The following is a 14,948-nucleotide window of genomic DNA, read 5'->3' as shown; positions in this document are numbered from 1 at the left end:
AGGACAGGCACAGCACGGGGTTTAGATACAGAGAAAAGCTCCCTCTACAGTGTCCCCATCAAACACTCCCAGGGTAGGTACAGCACGGGGTTAGATACTGAGTAAAGCTCCCTCTCCACTGCCACCATCAAACACTCCCAGGACAGATACAGCACGGGGTTAGATACAGAGTAAAGCTCCCTCTACACTGTCCCCATCAAACACTCCCAGGACAAATACAGCACGGTGTTAGATACAGAGTAAAGATCCCTCTCCACTGTCCCCATCAAACACTCCCAGGACAGGTACAGCACGGGGTTAGATACAGAGTAAAGCTCCGTCTACACTGTCCCCATCAAACACTTCCAGGACAGGTACAGCACGGTGTTAGATACAGAGTAAAGCTCCCTCTACACTGTCCCCATCAAATACTCCCAGGACAGGTACAGCACGGGTTTAGATACAGAGTAAAGCACCCTCTACACTGTCCCCATCAAACACTCCCAGGACAGGTACAGCACGGGGTTAGATACAGAGTAAAGCTCCCTTGACACTGTCCCCATCAAACACCACCAGGACAGGTACAGCACGGTGTTAGATACAGAGTAAAGCTCCCTCTACACTGTCCCCATCAAATACTCCCAGGACAGGTACAGCACGGGTTTAGATACAGAGTAAAGCACCCTCTACACTGTCCCCATCAAACACTCCCAGGACAGGTACAGCACGGGGTTAGATACAGAGTAAAGCTCCCTCTACACTGTCCCCATCAAACACTCCAGGAGAGGTACAGCACGGGGTTAGATACAGAGTAAAGCTCCGTCTACACTGTCCCCATCAAACACTTCCAGGACAGGTACAGCACGGTGTTAGATACAGAGTAAAGCTCCCTCTACACTGTCCCCATTAAATACTCCCAGGACAGGTACAGCACGGGTTTAGATACAGAGTAAAGCTCCCTCTGCACAGTCCCCATCAAACACTCCCAGGACAGGTACAGCACGGGGTTCGATACAGAGTAAATCTCCCTCTACACTGTCCCAATCAAACACACCCAGGGCAGGTACAGCACGGGGTTAGATACAGAGTAAAGCTCCCTCTACACTGTCCCCATCAAACACTCCCAGGACTGGTACAGCACGGGGTTAGATACAGAGTAAAGCTCCCTCTCTACTGTCCCCAGCAAACACTCCCAGGACAGGTACAGCACGGGGTTAGATACAGAGTAAAGCCCCCTCTTCACTGTCCCCATCAAACACTCCCAGGACAGGTACAGCACGGGGTTAGATACAGAGTAAAGCTACCTCTCCACTGTCCCCATCAAACACTCCCAGGACAGGTAGAGCACCGAGTAAGATACAGAGTAAAGCTGCCTCTACACTGTCCCCATCAAACACTCCCAGGACAGGTACAGCACGGGGTTAGATACAGAGTAAAGCTCCCTCTACGCTGTCCCCATCAAACACTCCCAGGACAGGTACAGCATGGGGTTAGATACAGAGTAAAGCCCCCTCTACACTGTCCCCAACAATCACTCCCAGGACAGGCACAGCACGGGGTTTCGATACAGAGAAAAGCTCCCTCTACACTCTCCCCATCAAACACTCCCAGGACAGGTACAGCACGGGGTTAGATACAGAGTAAAGCTCCCCCTCCACTGTCCCCATCAAACACTCCCAGGACAGGTAGAGTACCGAGTAAGATACAGAGTAAGGCTCCTTCTACACTGTCCCCATCAAACACCCCCAGGACAGGTGAAGCACGGGGTTGGATACAGATTAAAAGCCCATCTACACTGTCCCCATCAAACACCCCCAGGACAGGTACAGTACGGGGTTAGATACAGAGTAAAGCTCCCTTGACACTGTCCCCATCAAACACCCCCAGGACAGGTACAGTACGGGGTTAGATAGAGTGTAAATCTCCCATGACACTGTCCCCATCAAACACTCCCAGGACAGGTACAGCACGGGGTTAGATGCAGAGTAAAGCTCCCTCGATACTGTCCCCATCAAACACTCCCAGGACAGGTACAGCACGGGGTTAGATGCAGAGTAAAGCTCCCTCGACACTGTCCCCATCAAACACTCCAAGGACAGGTACAGCACGGGGTTAGATACAGAGTAAAACTCCCTCTCTACTGTCCCCACCAAACACCCCAGGACAGGCACAGCACGGGGTTTAGATACAGAGAAAAGCTCCCTCTACACTGTCCCCATTAAACACTCCCAGGACAGACACAGCACGTTGTTAGATACAGAGTAACGCTCCCTCTCCACTGTCCCCATCAAACACTCCCAGGACTGGTAGAGCACCGAGAAAGATACAGAGTAAAGCTCCCTCTACACTGTCCCCATCAAACATTCCCGGGAGAGGAACAGCACGGTGTTAGACACAGAATAAAGATCTCTCTATACTGTCCCCTTCAAACAGTCCCAGGACAGGTACAGCACGGGGTTAGATACAGAGTAAAGCTACCTCTACACTGTCCGCATCAAACACTCCCAGGACAGGAACTGCACGGGGTTAGATACAGAGTAAAGCTCCCTCTACACTGTCCCCATCAAACACTCCCAGGACAAATACAGCACGGTGTTAGATACAGAGTAAAGATCCCTCTACACTGTCCCCATCAAACACTCCCAGGACAGGTACAGCACGGGGTTCGATACAGAGTAAATCTCCCTCTAGTCTGTCCCCATCAAACACACCCAGGACAGGTACAGCACGGGGTTAGATACAGAGTAAAGCTCCGTCTACACTGTCCCCATCAAACACTTCCAGGACAGGTACAGCACGGTGTTAGATACAGAGTAAAGCACCCTCTGCACTGTCCCCATCAAACACTCCCAGGACAGGTACAGCACGGGGTTCGATACAGAGTAAATCTCCCTCTACTCTGTCCCCATCAAACACACCCAGGACAGGTACAGCACGGGGTTAGATACAGAGTAAAGCTCCCTCTACACTGTCCCCATCAAACACTCCCAGGACAGGTACAGCACGGGGTTAGATACAGAGTAAAGCCCCCTCTTCACTGTCCCCACCAAACACTCCCAGGACAGGCACAGCACGGGGTTTAGATACAGAGAAAAGCTCCCTCTACACTGTCCCCATCAAACACTCCCAGGACAGGTACAGCACGGGGTTAGATACAGAGTAAAGCTACCTCTCCACTGTCCCCATCAAACACTCCCAGGACAGGTAGAGCACCGAGTAAGATACAGAGTAAAGCTCCCTCTACACTGTCCCCATCAAACACTCCCAGGACAGGTACAGCACGGGGTTAGATACAGAGTAAAGCCCCCTCTACACTCTCCCCACCAATCACTCCCAGGACAGGCACAGCACGGGGTTTCGATACAGAGAAAAGCTCCCTCTACACTCTCCCCATCAAACACTCCCAGGACAGGTACAGCACGGGGTTAGATACAGAGTAAAGCTCACTCCCCACTGTCCCCATCAAACACTCCCAGGACAGGTAGAGCACCGAGTAAGATACAGAGTAAAGCTCCTTCTACACTGTCCCCATCAAACACTCCCAGGACAGGTGCAGCACGGGGTTGGATACAGATTAAAAGCCCATCTACACTGTCCCCATCAAACACCCCCAGGACAGGTACAGTACGGGGTTCGATACAGAGTAAAGCTCCCTTGACACTGTCCCCATCAAACACCCCCAGGACAGGTACAGTACGGGGTTAGATAGAGTGTAAATCTCCCATGACACTGTCCCCATCAAACACCCCCAGGACAGGTACAGCACGGGGTTAGGTACAGAGTAAACCTCCCTCTACACTGTCCCCATCAAACACTCCCAGGACAGGTACAGCACGGGGTTAGATGCAGAGTAAAGCTCCCTCGACACTGTCCCCATCAAACACTCCCAGGACAGGTACAGCACGGGGTTAGATGCAGAGTAAAGCTCCCTCGACACTGTCCCCATCAAACATTCCCAGGAGAGAAACAGCACGGTGTTAGACACAGAATAAAGATCTCTCTATACTGTCCCCATCAAACAGTCCCAGGACAGGTACAGCACGGGGTTAGATACAGAGTAAAGATACCTCTACACTGTCCCAATCAAACACTCCCAGGACATGCACTGCACGGGGTTAGATACAGAGTAAAGCACCCTCTACACTGTCCCCACCAAACACTCCCAGGACAGGTGCAGCACGGGGTTAGATACAGAGTAAAGTTCCCTCTCCACTGATCCCATCAAACACTCCCAGGAGAGTTACAGCACGGGGTTAGATACAGGGTAAAGCTCCCTCTACACTGTCCCCATCAAACACTCCCAGGACAGGTACAGCACGGGTTAGATACAGAGAAAAGCTCCCTCTACACTGTCCCTATCACCAGGACAGGTACAGCACGGGTTTAGGTACAGAGTAAAGAAACCTCTACACTGTCCCCATCAAACACTCCCAGGACAAGTACAGCACGCGTTTAGATACAGAGAAATGCTCCCTCTTCACTGTCCCCATCAAACACTCCCAGGACAGGCACAGCACGGGGTTTAGATACAGAGAAAAGCTCCCTCTACAGTGTCCCCATCAAACACTCCCAGGGTAGGTACAGCACGGGGTTAGATACTGAGTAAAGCTCCCTCTCCACTGCCACCATCAAACACTCCCAGGACAGATACAGCACGGGGTTAGATACAGAGTAAAGCTCCCTCTACACTGTCCCCATCAAACACTCCCAGGACAAATACAGCACGGTGTTAGATACAGAGTAAAGATCCCTCTGCACTGTCCCCATCAAACACTCCCAGGACAGGTACAGCACGGGGTTAGATACAGAGTAAAGCTCCGTCTACACTGTCCCCATCAAACACTTCCAGGACAGGTACAGCACGGTGTTAGATACAGAGTAAAGCTCCCTCTACACTGTCCCCATCAAATACTCCCAGGACAGGTACAGCACGGGTTTTGATGCAGAGTAAAGCACCCTCTACACTGTCCCCATCAAACACTCCCAGGACAGGTACAGCACGGGGTTAGATACAGAGTAAAGCTCCCTCTACACTGTCCCCATCAAACACTCCAGGAGAGGTACAGCACGGCGTTAGATACAGAGTAAAGCTCCGTCTACACTGTCCCCATCAAACACTTCCAGGACAGGTACAGCACGGTGTTAGATACAGAGTAAAGCTCCCTCTACACTGTCCCCATTAAATACTCCCAGGACAGGAACAGCACGGGTTTAGATACAGAGTAAAGCTCCCTCTGCACAATCCCCATCAAACACTCCCAGGACAGGTACAGCACGGGGTTCGATACAGAGTAAATCTCCCTCTACACTGTCCCAATCAAACACACCCAGGGCAGGTACAGCACGGGGTTAGATACAGAGTAAAGCTCCCTCTACACTGTCCCCATCAAACACTCCCAGGACTGGTACAGCACGGGGTTAGATACAGAGTAAAGCTCCCTCTCTACTGTCCCCAGCAAACACTCCCAGGACAGGTACAGCACGGGGTTAGATACAGAGTAAAGCCCCCTCTTCACTGTCCCCACCAAACACTCCCAGGACAGGCACAGCACGGGGTTTAGATACAGAGAAAAGCTACCTCTACACTGTCCCCATCAAACACTCCCAGGACAGGTACAGCACGGGGTTAGATACAGAGTAAAGCTACCTCTCCACTGTCCCCATCAAACACTCCCAGGACAGGTAGAGCACCGAGTAAGATACAGAGTAAAGCTCCCTCTACACTGTCCCCAGCAATCACTCCCAGGACAGGCACAGCACGGGGTTTCGATACAGAGAAAAGCTCCCTCTACACTCTCCCCATCAAACACTCCCAGGACAGGTACAGCACGGGGTTAGATACAGAGTAAAGCTCCCCCTCCACTGTCCCCATCAAACACTCCCAGGACAGGTAGAGTACCGAGTAAGATACAGAGTAAAGCTCCTTCTACACTGTCCCCATCAAACACCCCCAGGACAGGTGAAGCACGGGGTTGGATACAGATTAAAAGCCCATCTACACTGTCCCCATCAAACACCCCCAGGACAGGTACAGTACGGGGTTAGATACAGAGTAAAGCTCCCTTGACACTGTCCCCATCAAACACCCCCAGGACAGGTACAGTACGGGGTTAGATAGAGTGTAAATCTCCCATGACACTGTCCCCATCAAACACTCCCAGGACAGGTACAGCACGGGGTTAGATGCAGAGTAAAGCTCCCTCGATACTGTCCCCATCAAACACTCCCAGGACAGGTACAGCACGGGGTTAGATGCAGAGCAAAGCTCCCTCGACACTGTCCCCATCAAACACTCCAAGGACAGGTACAGCACGGGGTTAGATACAGAGTAAAGCTCCCTCTACACTGTCCCCATCAAACATTCCCGGGAGAGGAACAGCACGGTGTTAGACACAGAATAAAGATCTCTCTATACTGTCCCCATCAAACAGTCCCAGGACAGGTACAGCACGGGGTTAGATACAGAGTAAAGCTACCTCTACACTGTCCGCATCAAACACTCCCAGGAGAGGAACAGCACGGGGTTAGACACAGAATAAAGATCTCTCTATACTGTCCCCATCAAACAGTTCCAGGACAGGTACAGCACGGGGTTAGATATAGAGTAAAGATAGCTCGACACTGTCCCAATCAAACACTCCCAGGACAGGAACTGCACGGGGTTAGATACAGAGTAAAGCTCCCTCTACACTGTCCCCATCAAACACTCCCAGGACAGGTACAGCACTGGGTTAGATACAGAGAAAAGCTCCCTCTACACTGTCCCTATCACCAGGACAGGTACAGCACGGGTTTAGATACAGAGTAAAGAATCCTCTACACTGTCCCCTTCAAACACTCCCAGGACAAGTACAGCACGCGGTTAGATACAGAGAAATGCTCCCTCTTCACTGTCCCCATCAAACACTCCCAGGACAGGTACAGCACGGGGTTAGATACAGAGTAAAGCTCCCCCTCCACTGTCCCCATCAAACACTCCCAGGACAGGTAGAGTACCGAGTAAGATACAGAGTAAAGCTCCTTCTACACTGTCCCCATCAAACACCCCCAGGACAGGTGAAGCACGGGGTTGGATACAGATTAAAAGCCCATCTACACTGTCCCCATCAAACACCCCCAGGACAGGTACAGTACGGGGTTAGATACAGAGTAAAGCTCCCTTGACACTGTCCCCATCAAACACCCCCAGGACAGGTACAGTACGGGGTTAGATAGAGTGTAAATCTCCCATGACACTGTCCCCATCAAACACTCCCAGGACAGGTACAGCACGGGGTTAGATGCAGAGTAAAGCTCCCTCGATACTGTCCCCATCAAACACTCCCAGGACAGGTACAGCACGGGGTTAGATGCAGAGTAAAGCTCCCTCGACACTGTCCCCATCAAACACTCCAAGGACAGGTACAGCACGGGGTTAGATACAGAGTAAAGCTCCCTCTACACTGTCCCCATCAAACATTCCCGGGAGAGGAACAGCACGGTGTTAGACACAGAATAAAGATCTCTCTATACTGTCCCCATCAAACAGTCCCAGGACAGGTACAGCACGGGGTTAGATACAGAGTAAAGCTACCTCTACACTGTCCGCATCAAACACTCCCAGGAGAGGAACAGCACGGGGTTAGACACAGAATAAAGATCTCTCTATACTGTCCCCATCAAACAGTTCCAGGACAGGTACAGCACGGGGTTAGATATAGAGTAAAGATAGCTCGACACTGTCCCAATCAAACACTCCCAGGACAGGAACTGCACGGGGTTAGATACAGAGTAAAGCTCCCTCTACACTGTCCCCATCAAACACTCCCAGGACAGGTACAGCACTGGGTTAGATACAGAGAAAAGCTCCCTCTACACTGTCCCTATCACCAGGACAGGTACAGCACGGGTTTAGATACAGAGTAAAGAATCCTCTACACTGTCCCCTTCAAACACTCCCAGGACAAGTACAGCACGCGGTTAGATACAGAGAAATGCTCCCTCTTCACTGTCCCCATCAAACACTCCCAGGACAGGCACAGCACGGGGTTTAGATACAGAGAAAAGCTCCCTCTACACTGTCCCCATCAAACACTCCCAGGACAGGTACAGCACGGGGTTAGATACAGAGTAAAGCTACCTCTCCACTGTCCCCATCAAACACTCCCAGGACAGGTAGAGCACCGAGTAAGATACAGAGTAAAGCTCCCTCTACACTGTCCCCATCAAACACTCCCAGGACAGGTACAGCACGGGGTTAGATACAGAGTAAAGCCCCCTCTACACTCTCCCCACCAATCACTCCCAGGACAGGCACAGCACGGGGTTTCGATACAGAGAAAAGCTCCCTCTACACTCTCCCCATCAAACACTCCCAGGACAGGTACAGCACGGGGTTAGATACAGAGTAAAGCTCCCTCTACACTGTCCCCATCAAACACTCCCAGGACAGGTACAGCACGGGGTTAGATACAGAGTAAAGCTCCCTCTACACTGTCCCCATCAAACACTCCCAGGACAGGTAGAGCACCGAGTAAGATACAGAGTAAAGCTCCTTCTACACTGTCCCCATCAAACACTCCCAGGACAGGTGCAGCACGGGGTTGGATACAGATTAAAAGCCCATCTACACTGTCCCCATCAAACACCCCCAGGACAGGTACAGTACGGGGTTAGATACAGAGTAAAGCTCCCTTGACACTGTCCCCATCAAACACCCCCAGGACAGGTACAGTACGGGGTTAGATAGAGTGTAAATCTCCCATGACACTGTCCCCATCAAACACCCCCAGGACAGGTACAGCACGGGGTTAGGTACAGAGTAAAGCTCCCTCTACACTGTCCCCATCAAACACTCCCAGGACAGGTACAGCACGGGGTTAGATGCAGAGTAAAGCTCCCTCGACACTGTTCCCATCAAACACTCCCAGGACAGGTACAGCACGGGGTTAGATGCAGAGTAAAGCTCCCTCGACACTGTCCCCATCAAACATTCCCAGGAGAGAAACAGCACGGTGTTAGACACAGAATAAAGATCTCTCTATACTGTCCCCATCAAACAGTCCCAGGACAGGTACAGCACGGGGTTAGATACAGAGTAAAGATACCTCTACACTGTCCCAATCAAACACTCCCAGGACATGCACTGCACGGGGTTAGATACAGAGTAAAGCTCCCTCTACACTGTCCCCACCAAACACTCCCAGGACAGGTGCAGCACGGGGTTAGATACAGAGTAAAGTTCCCTCTCCACTGATCCCATCAAACACTCCCAGGAGAGTTACAGCACGGGGTTAGATACAGGGTAAAGCTCCCTCTACACGGTCCCCATCAAACACTCCCAGGACAGGTACAGCACGGGTTAGATACAGAGAAAAGCTCCCTCTACACTGTCCCTATCACCAGGACAGGTACAGCACGGGTTTAGATACAGAGTAAAGAAACCTCTACACTGTCCCCATCAAACACTCCCAGGACAAGTACAGCACGCGTTTAGATACAGAGAAATGCTCCCTCTTCACTGTCCCCATCAAACACTCCCAGGACAGGCACAGCACGGGGTTTAGATACAGAGAAAAGCTCCCTCTACAGTGTCCCCATCAAACACTCCCAGGGTAGGTACTGCACGGGGTTAGATACTGAGTAAAGCTCCCTCTCCACTGCCACCATCAAACACTCCCAGGACAGATACAGCACGGGGTTAGATACAGAGTAAAGCTCCCTCTACACTGTCCCCATCAAACACTCCCAGGACAAATACAGCACGGTGTTAGATACAGAGTAAAGATCCCTCTACACTGTCCCCATCAAACACTCCCAGGACAGGTACAGCACGGGGTTAGATACAGAGTAAAGCTCCGTCTACACTGTCCCCATCAAACACTTCCAGGACAGGTACAGCACGGTGTTAGATACAGAGTAAAGCTCCCTCTACACTGTCCCCATCAAACACTCCCAGGAGAGGTACAGCACGGCGTTAGACACAGAAGAAAGATCTCTCTACACTGTCCCCTTCAAACACTCCCAGGAATGGTACAGCACGGGTTTAGTTACAGAGTAAAGCTCCCCCTCCACTGTCCCCATCAAACACTCCCAGGACAGGTACAGCACGGGGTTAGATGCAGAGTAAAGCTCCCTCTACACTGTCCCCATCAAACACTCCCAGGACAGGTACAGAACGGGGTTAGATGCAGAGTAATGCTCCCTCTACACTGTCCGCATCAAACACTCCCAGGGCAGGTACAGCACGGGGTTAGATGCAGAGTAAAGCTCCCTCTACACTGTTCCCATCAAACACTCCCAGGACAGGTACAGCACGGGTTTAGTTACAGAGTAAAGCTCCCTCTCCACTGTTCCCATCAAACACTCCCAAGACAGATACAGCACGGGGTTAGATACAGAGTAAAGCTCTCTCTGAACTGTCCCCACCAAACACTCCCAGGACAGGCACTGCACGGGGTTTAGATACAGAGTAAAGCTCCCTCTACACAGTCCCCACCAAACACTCCCAGGACAGGCACAGCATGGGGTTTAGATACAGAGTAAAGCTCCCTCTACACTGTCCCCATCAAACACTCCCAGGACAGATACAGCACCGGGTTAGATACAGAGTAAATCTCCCTCTACACTGTCCCCATCAAACACTCCCAGGACAGGTACAGTACAGGGTTAGATACAGAGCTAAGCTCCCTCTACACTGTCCCCATCAAACACTCCCAGGACAGGTACAGCGCGGGGTTAGATACAGAGTAAAGCTCCCTCTACACTGTCCCCATCAAACCGTCCCAGGACAGGTACAGCACGGGGTTAGATACAGAGTAAAGCTCCCTTGACACTGTCCCCATCAAACACTCCCAGGAGAGGTACAGCACGGGGTTAGATACAGAGTAAAGCTCCCTTTACACTGTCCCCATCAAACACTCCCAGGACAGGTACAGCACGGGGTTAGACACAGATTAAAGCTCCATCTACACTGTCTCCATCAAACACTCCCAGGACAGGTACAGCACGGGGTTAGATACAGAGTAAAGCTCCCTCTACACTTACCCCATCAAACACTCCCAGGACAGGTACAGCCCGGGGTTAGATACAGAGTAAAGCTCCCTCTACTCTGTCCCCATTAAACACTCCCAGGAGAGGAACAGCACGGTGTTAGACACAGAATAAAGATCACTCTATACTGTCCCCTTCAAACAGTCCCAGGACAGGTACAGCACGGGGTTAGATACAGAGTAAAGATACCTCTACACTGTCCCAATCAAACACTACCAGGACAGGCACTGCACGGGGTTAGATACAGAGTAAAGCTCCCTCTCCACTGTCCCCATCAAACACTCCCAGGACAAGTACAGCACGAGGTTAGATACAGAGTAAAGCTCCCTCTACACTGTCCCCATCCAACACTCCCAGGACAGGTGCAGCACGGGGTTAGATACAGAGTAAAGCTCCCTCTCCACTGATCCCATCAAACACGCCCAGGACAGATACAGCACGGGGTTAGATACAGAGTAAAGCTCCCTCTACACTGTCACCATCAAACACTCCCAGGAAAGGCACAGCACGGGGTTTAGATACAGAGAAAAGCCCCCTCTACACTGTCCCCATCAAACACTCCCAGGACAGGTACAGCACGGGGTTAGATACAGAGTAAAGCTCCCTCTACACTGTCCCTATCACCAGGACAGGTACAGCACGGGTTTAGATACAGAGTAAAGAATCCTCTACACTGTCCCCATCAAACACTCCAAGGACAGGTACAGCACGGGGTTAGATACAGAGTAAAGCTCCGTCTACACTGTCCCCATCAAACACTTCCAGGACAGGTACAGCACGGTGTTAGTTACAGAGTAAAGCACCCTCTGCACTGTCCCCATCAAACACTCCCAGGACAGGTACAGCACGGGGTTCGATACAGAGTAAATCTCCCTCTACTCTGTCCCCATCAAACACACCCAGGACAGGTACAGCACGGGGTTAGATACAGAGTAAAGCTCCCTCTACACTGTCCCCATCAAACACTCCCAGGACAGGTACAGCACGGGGTTTGATACAGAGTAAAGCTCCCTTTCTACTGTCCCCAGCAAACACTCCCAGGACAGGTACAGCACGGGGTTAGATACAGAGTAAAGCCCCCTCTTCACTGTCCCCACCAAAAACTCCCAGGACAGGCACAGCACGGGGTTTAGATACAGAGAAAAGCTCCCTCTACACTGACCCCATCAAACACTCCCAGGACAGGTACAGCACGGGGTTAGATACAGAGTAAAGCTACCTCTCCACTGTCCCCATCAAACAGTCCCAGGACAGGTAGAGCACCGAGTAAGATACAGAGTAAAGCTCCCTCTACACTGTCCCCATCAAACACTCCCAGGACAGGTACAGCACGGGGTTAGATACAGAGTAAAGCCCCCTCTACACTGTCCCCACCAATCACTCCCAGGACAGGCACAGCACGGGGTTTCGATACAGAGAAAAGCTCCCTCTACACTCTCCCCATCAAATACTCCCAGGACAGGTACAGCACGGGGTTAGATACAGAGTAAAGCTCCCTCCCCACTGTCCCCATCAAACACTCCCAGGACAGGTAGAGCACCGAGTAAGATACAGAGTAAAGCTCCTTCTACACTGTCCCCATCAAACACCCCCAGGACAGGTGCAGCACGGGGTTGGATACAGATTAAAAGCCCATCTACACTGTCCCCATCAAACACCCCCAGGACAGGTACAGTACGGGGTTAGATACAGAGTAAAGCTCCCTTGACACTGTCCCCATCAAACACCCCCAGGACAGGTACAGTACGGGGTTAGATAGAGTGTAAATCTCCCATGACACTGTCCCCATCAAACACCCCCAGGACAGGTAAAGCACGGGGTTAGGTACAGAGTAAAGCTCCCTCTACACTGTCCCCATCAAACACTCCCAGGACAGGTACAGCACGGGGTTAGATGCAGAGTAAAGCTCCCTCGACACTGTCCCCATCAAACACTCCCAGGACAGGTACAGCACGGGGTTAGATGCAGAGTAAAGCTCCCTCGACACTGTCCCCATCAAACACTCCCAGGACAGGTACAGCACGGGTTTAGATACAGAGTAAAGCTACCTCTACACTGTCCCCATCAAACACTCCAAGGACAGGTACAGCACGGAGTTAGATACAGAGTAAAACTCCCTCTATACTGTCCCCACCAAACACTCCCAGGACAGGCACAGCACGGTGTTTAGATACAGAGAAAAGCTCCCTCTACACTGTCCCCATTAAACACTCCCAGGACAGACACAGCACGTTGTTAGATACAGAGTAACGCTCCCTCTCCACTGTCCCCATCAAACACTCCCAGGACTGGTAGAGCACCGAGAAAGATACAGAGTAAAGCTCCCTCTACACTGTCCCCATCAAACACTCCCAGGACAGGTACAGCACGGGATTAGATACAGAGTAAAGATACCTCTACACTGTCCCAATCAAACACTCCCAGGACATGCACTGCACGGGGTTAGATACAGAGTAAAGCTCCCTCTACACTGTCCCCACCAAACACTCCCAGGACAGGTGCAGCACGGGGTTAGATACAGAGTAAAGTTCCCTCTCCACTGATCCCATCAAACACTCCCAGGAGAGTTACAGCACGGGGTTAGATACAGGGTAAAGCTCCCTCTACACTGTCCCCATCAAACACTCCCAGGACAGGTACAGCACGGGTTAGATACAGAGAAAAGCTCCCTCTACACTGTCCCTATCACCAGGACTGGTACAGCACGGGTTTAGGTACAGAGTAAAGAAACCTCTACACTGTCCCCATCAAACACTCCCAGGACAAGTACAGCACGCGGTTAGATACAGAGAAATGCTCCCTCTTCACTGTCCCCATCAAACACTCCCAGGACAGGCACAGCACGGGGTTTAGATACAGAGAAAAGCTCCCTCTACAGTGTCCCCTTCAAACACTCCCAGGGTAGGTACAGCACGGGGTTAGATACTGAGTAAAGCTCCCTCTCCACTGCCCCCATCAAACACTCCCAGGACAGATACAGCACGGGGTTAGATACAGAGTAAAGCTCCCTCTACACTGTCCCCATCAAACACTCCCAGGACAAATACAGCACGGTGTTAGATACAGAGTAAAGATCCCTCTACACTGTCCCCATCAAACACTCCCAGGACAGGTACAGCACGGGGTTAGATACAGAGTAAATCTCCCTCTAGTCTGTCCCCATCAAACACACCCAGGACAGGTACAGCACGGGGTTAGATACAGAGTAAAGCTCCGTCTACACTGTCCCCATCAAACACTTCCAGGACAGGTACAGAACGGTGTTAGATACAGAGTAAAGCACCCTCTGCACTGTCCCCATCAAACACTCCCAGGACAGGTACAGCACGGGGTTCGTTACAGAGTAAATCTCCCTCTACTCTGTCCCCATCAAACACACCCAGGACAGGTACAGCACGGGGTTAGATACAGAGTAAAGCTCCCTCTACACTGTCCCCATCAAACACTCCCAGGACAGGTACAGCACGGGGTTAGATACAGAGTAAAGCCCCCTCTTCACTGTCCCCACCAAACACTCCCAGGACAGGCACAGCACGGGGTTTAGATACAGAGAAAAGCTCCCTCTACACTGTCCCCATCAAACACTCCCAGGACAGGTACAGCACGGGGTTAGATACAGAGTAAAGCCCCCTCTACACTGTCCCCACCAAACACTCCCAGGACAGGCACAGCACGGGGTTTCGATACAGAGAAAAGCTCCCTCTACACTCTCCCCATCAAACACTCCCAGGACAGGTACAGCACGGGGTTAGATACAGAGTAAAGCTCCCTCCCCACTGTCCCCATCAAACACTCCCAGGACAGGTAGAGCACCGAGTAAGATACAGAGTAAAGCTCCTTCTACACTGTCCCCATCAAACACCCCCAGGACAGGTGCAGCACGGGGTTGGATACAGATTAAAAGCCCATCTACACTGTCCCCATCAAACACCCCCAGG

The sequence above is a fragment of the Scyliorhinus torazame genome, unplaced genomic scaffold (assembly GCF_047496885.1).
Source record: "Scyliorhinus torazame isolate Kashiwa2021f unplaced genomic scaffold, sScyTor2.1 scaffold_77, whole genome shotgun sequence".
In the NCBI taxonomy this organism is placed as follows: Eukaryota; Metazoa; Chordata; class Chondrichthyes; order Carcharhiniformes; family Scyliorhinidae; genus Scyliorhinus; species Scyliorhinus torazame.
The sequence above is the reverse complement of the archived record's forward strand: the minus strand, read 5'-3'. Positions refer to the sequence as shown.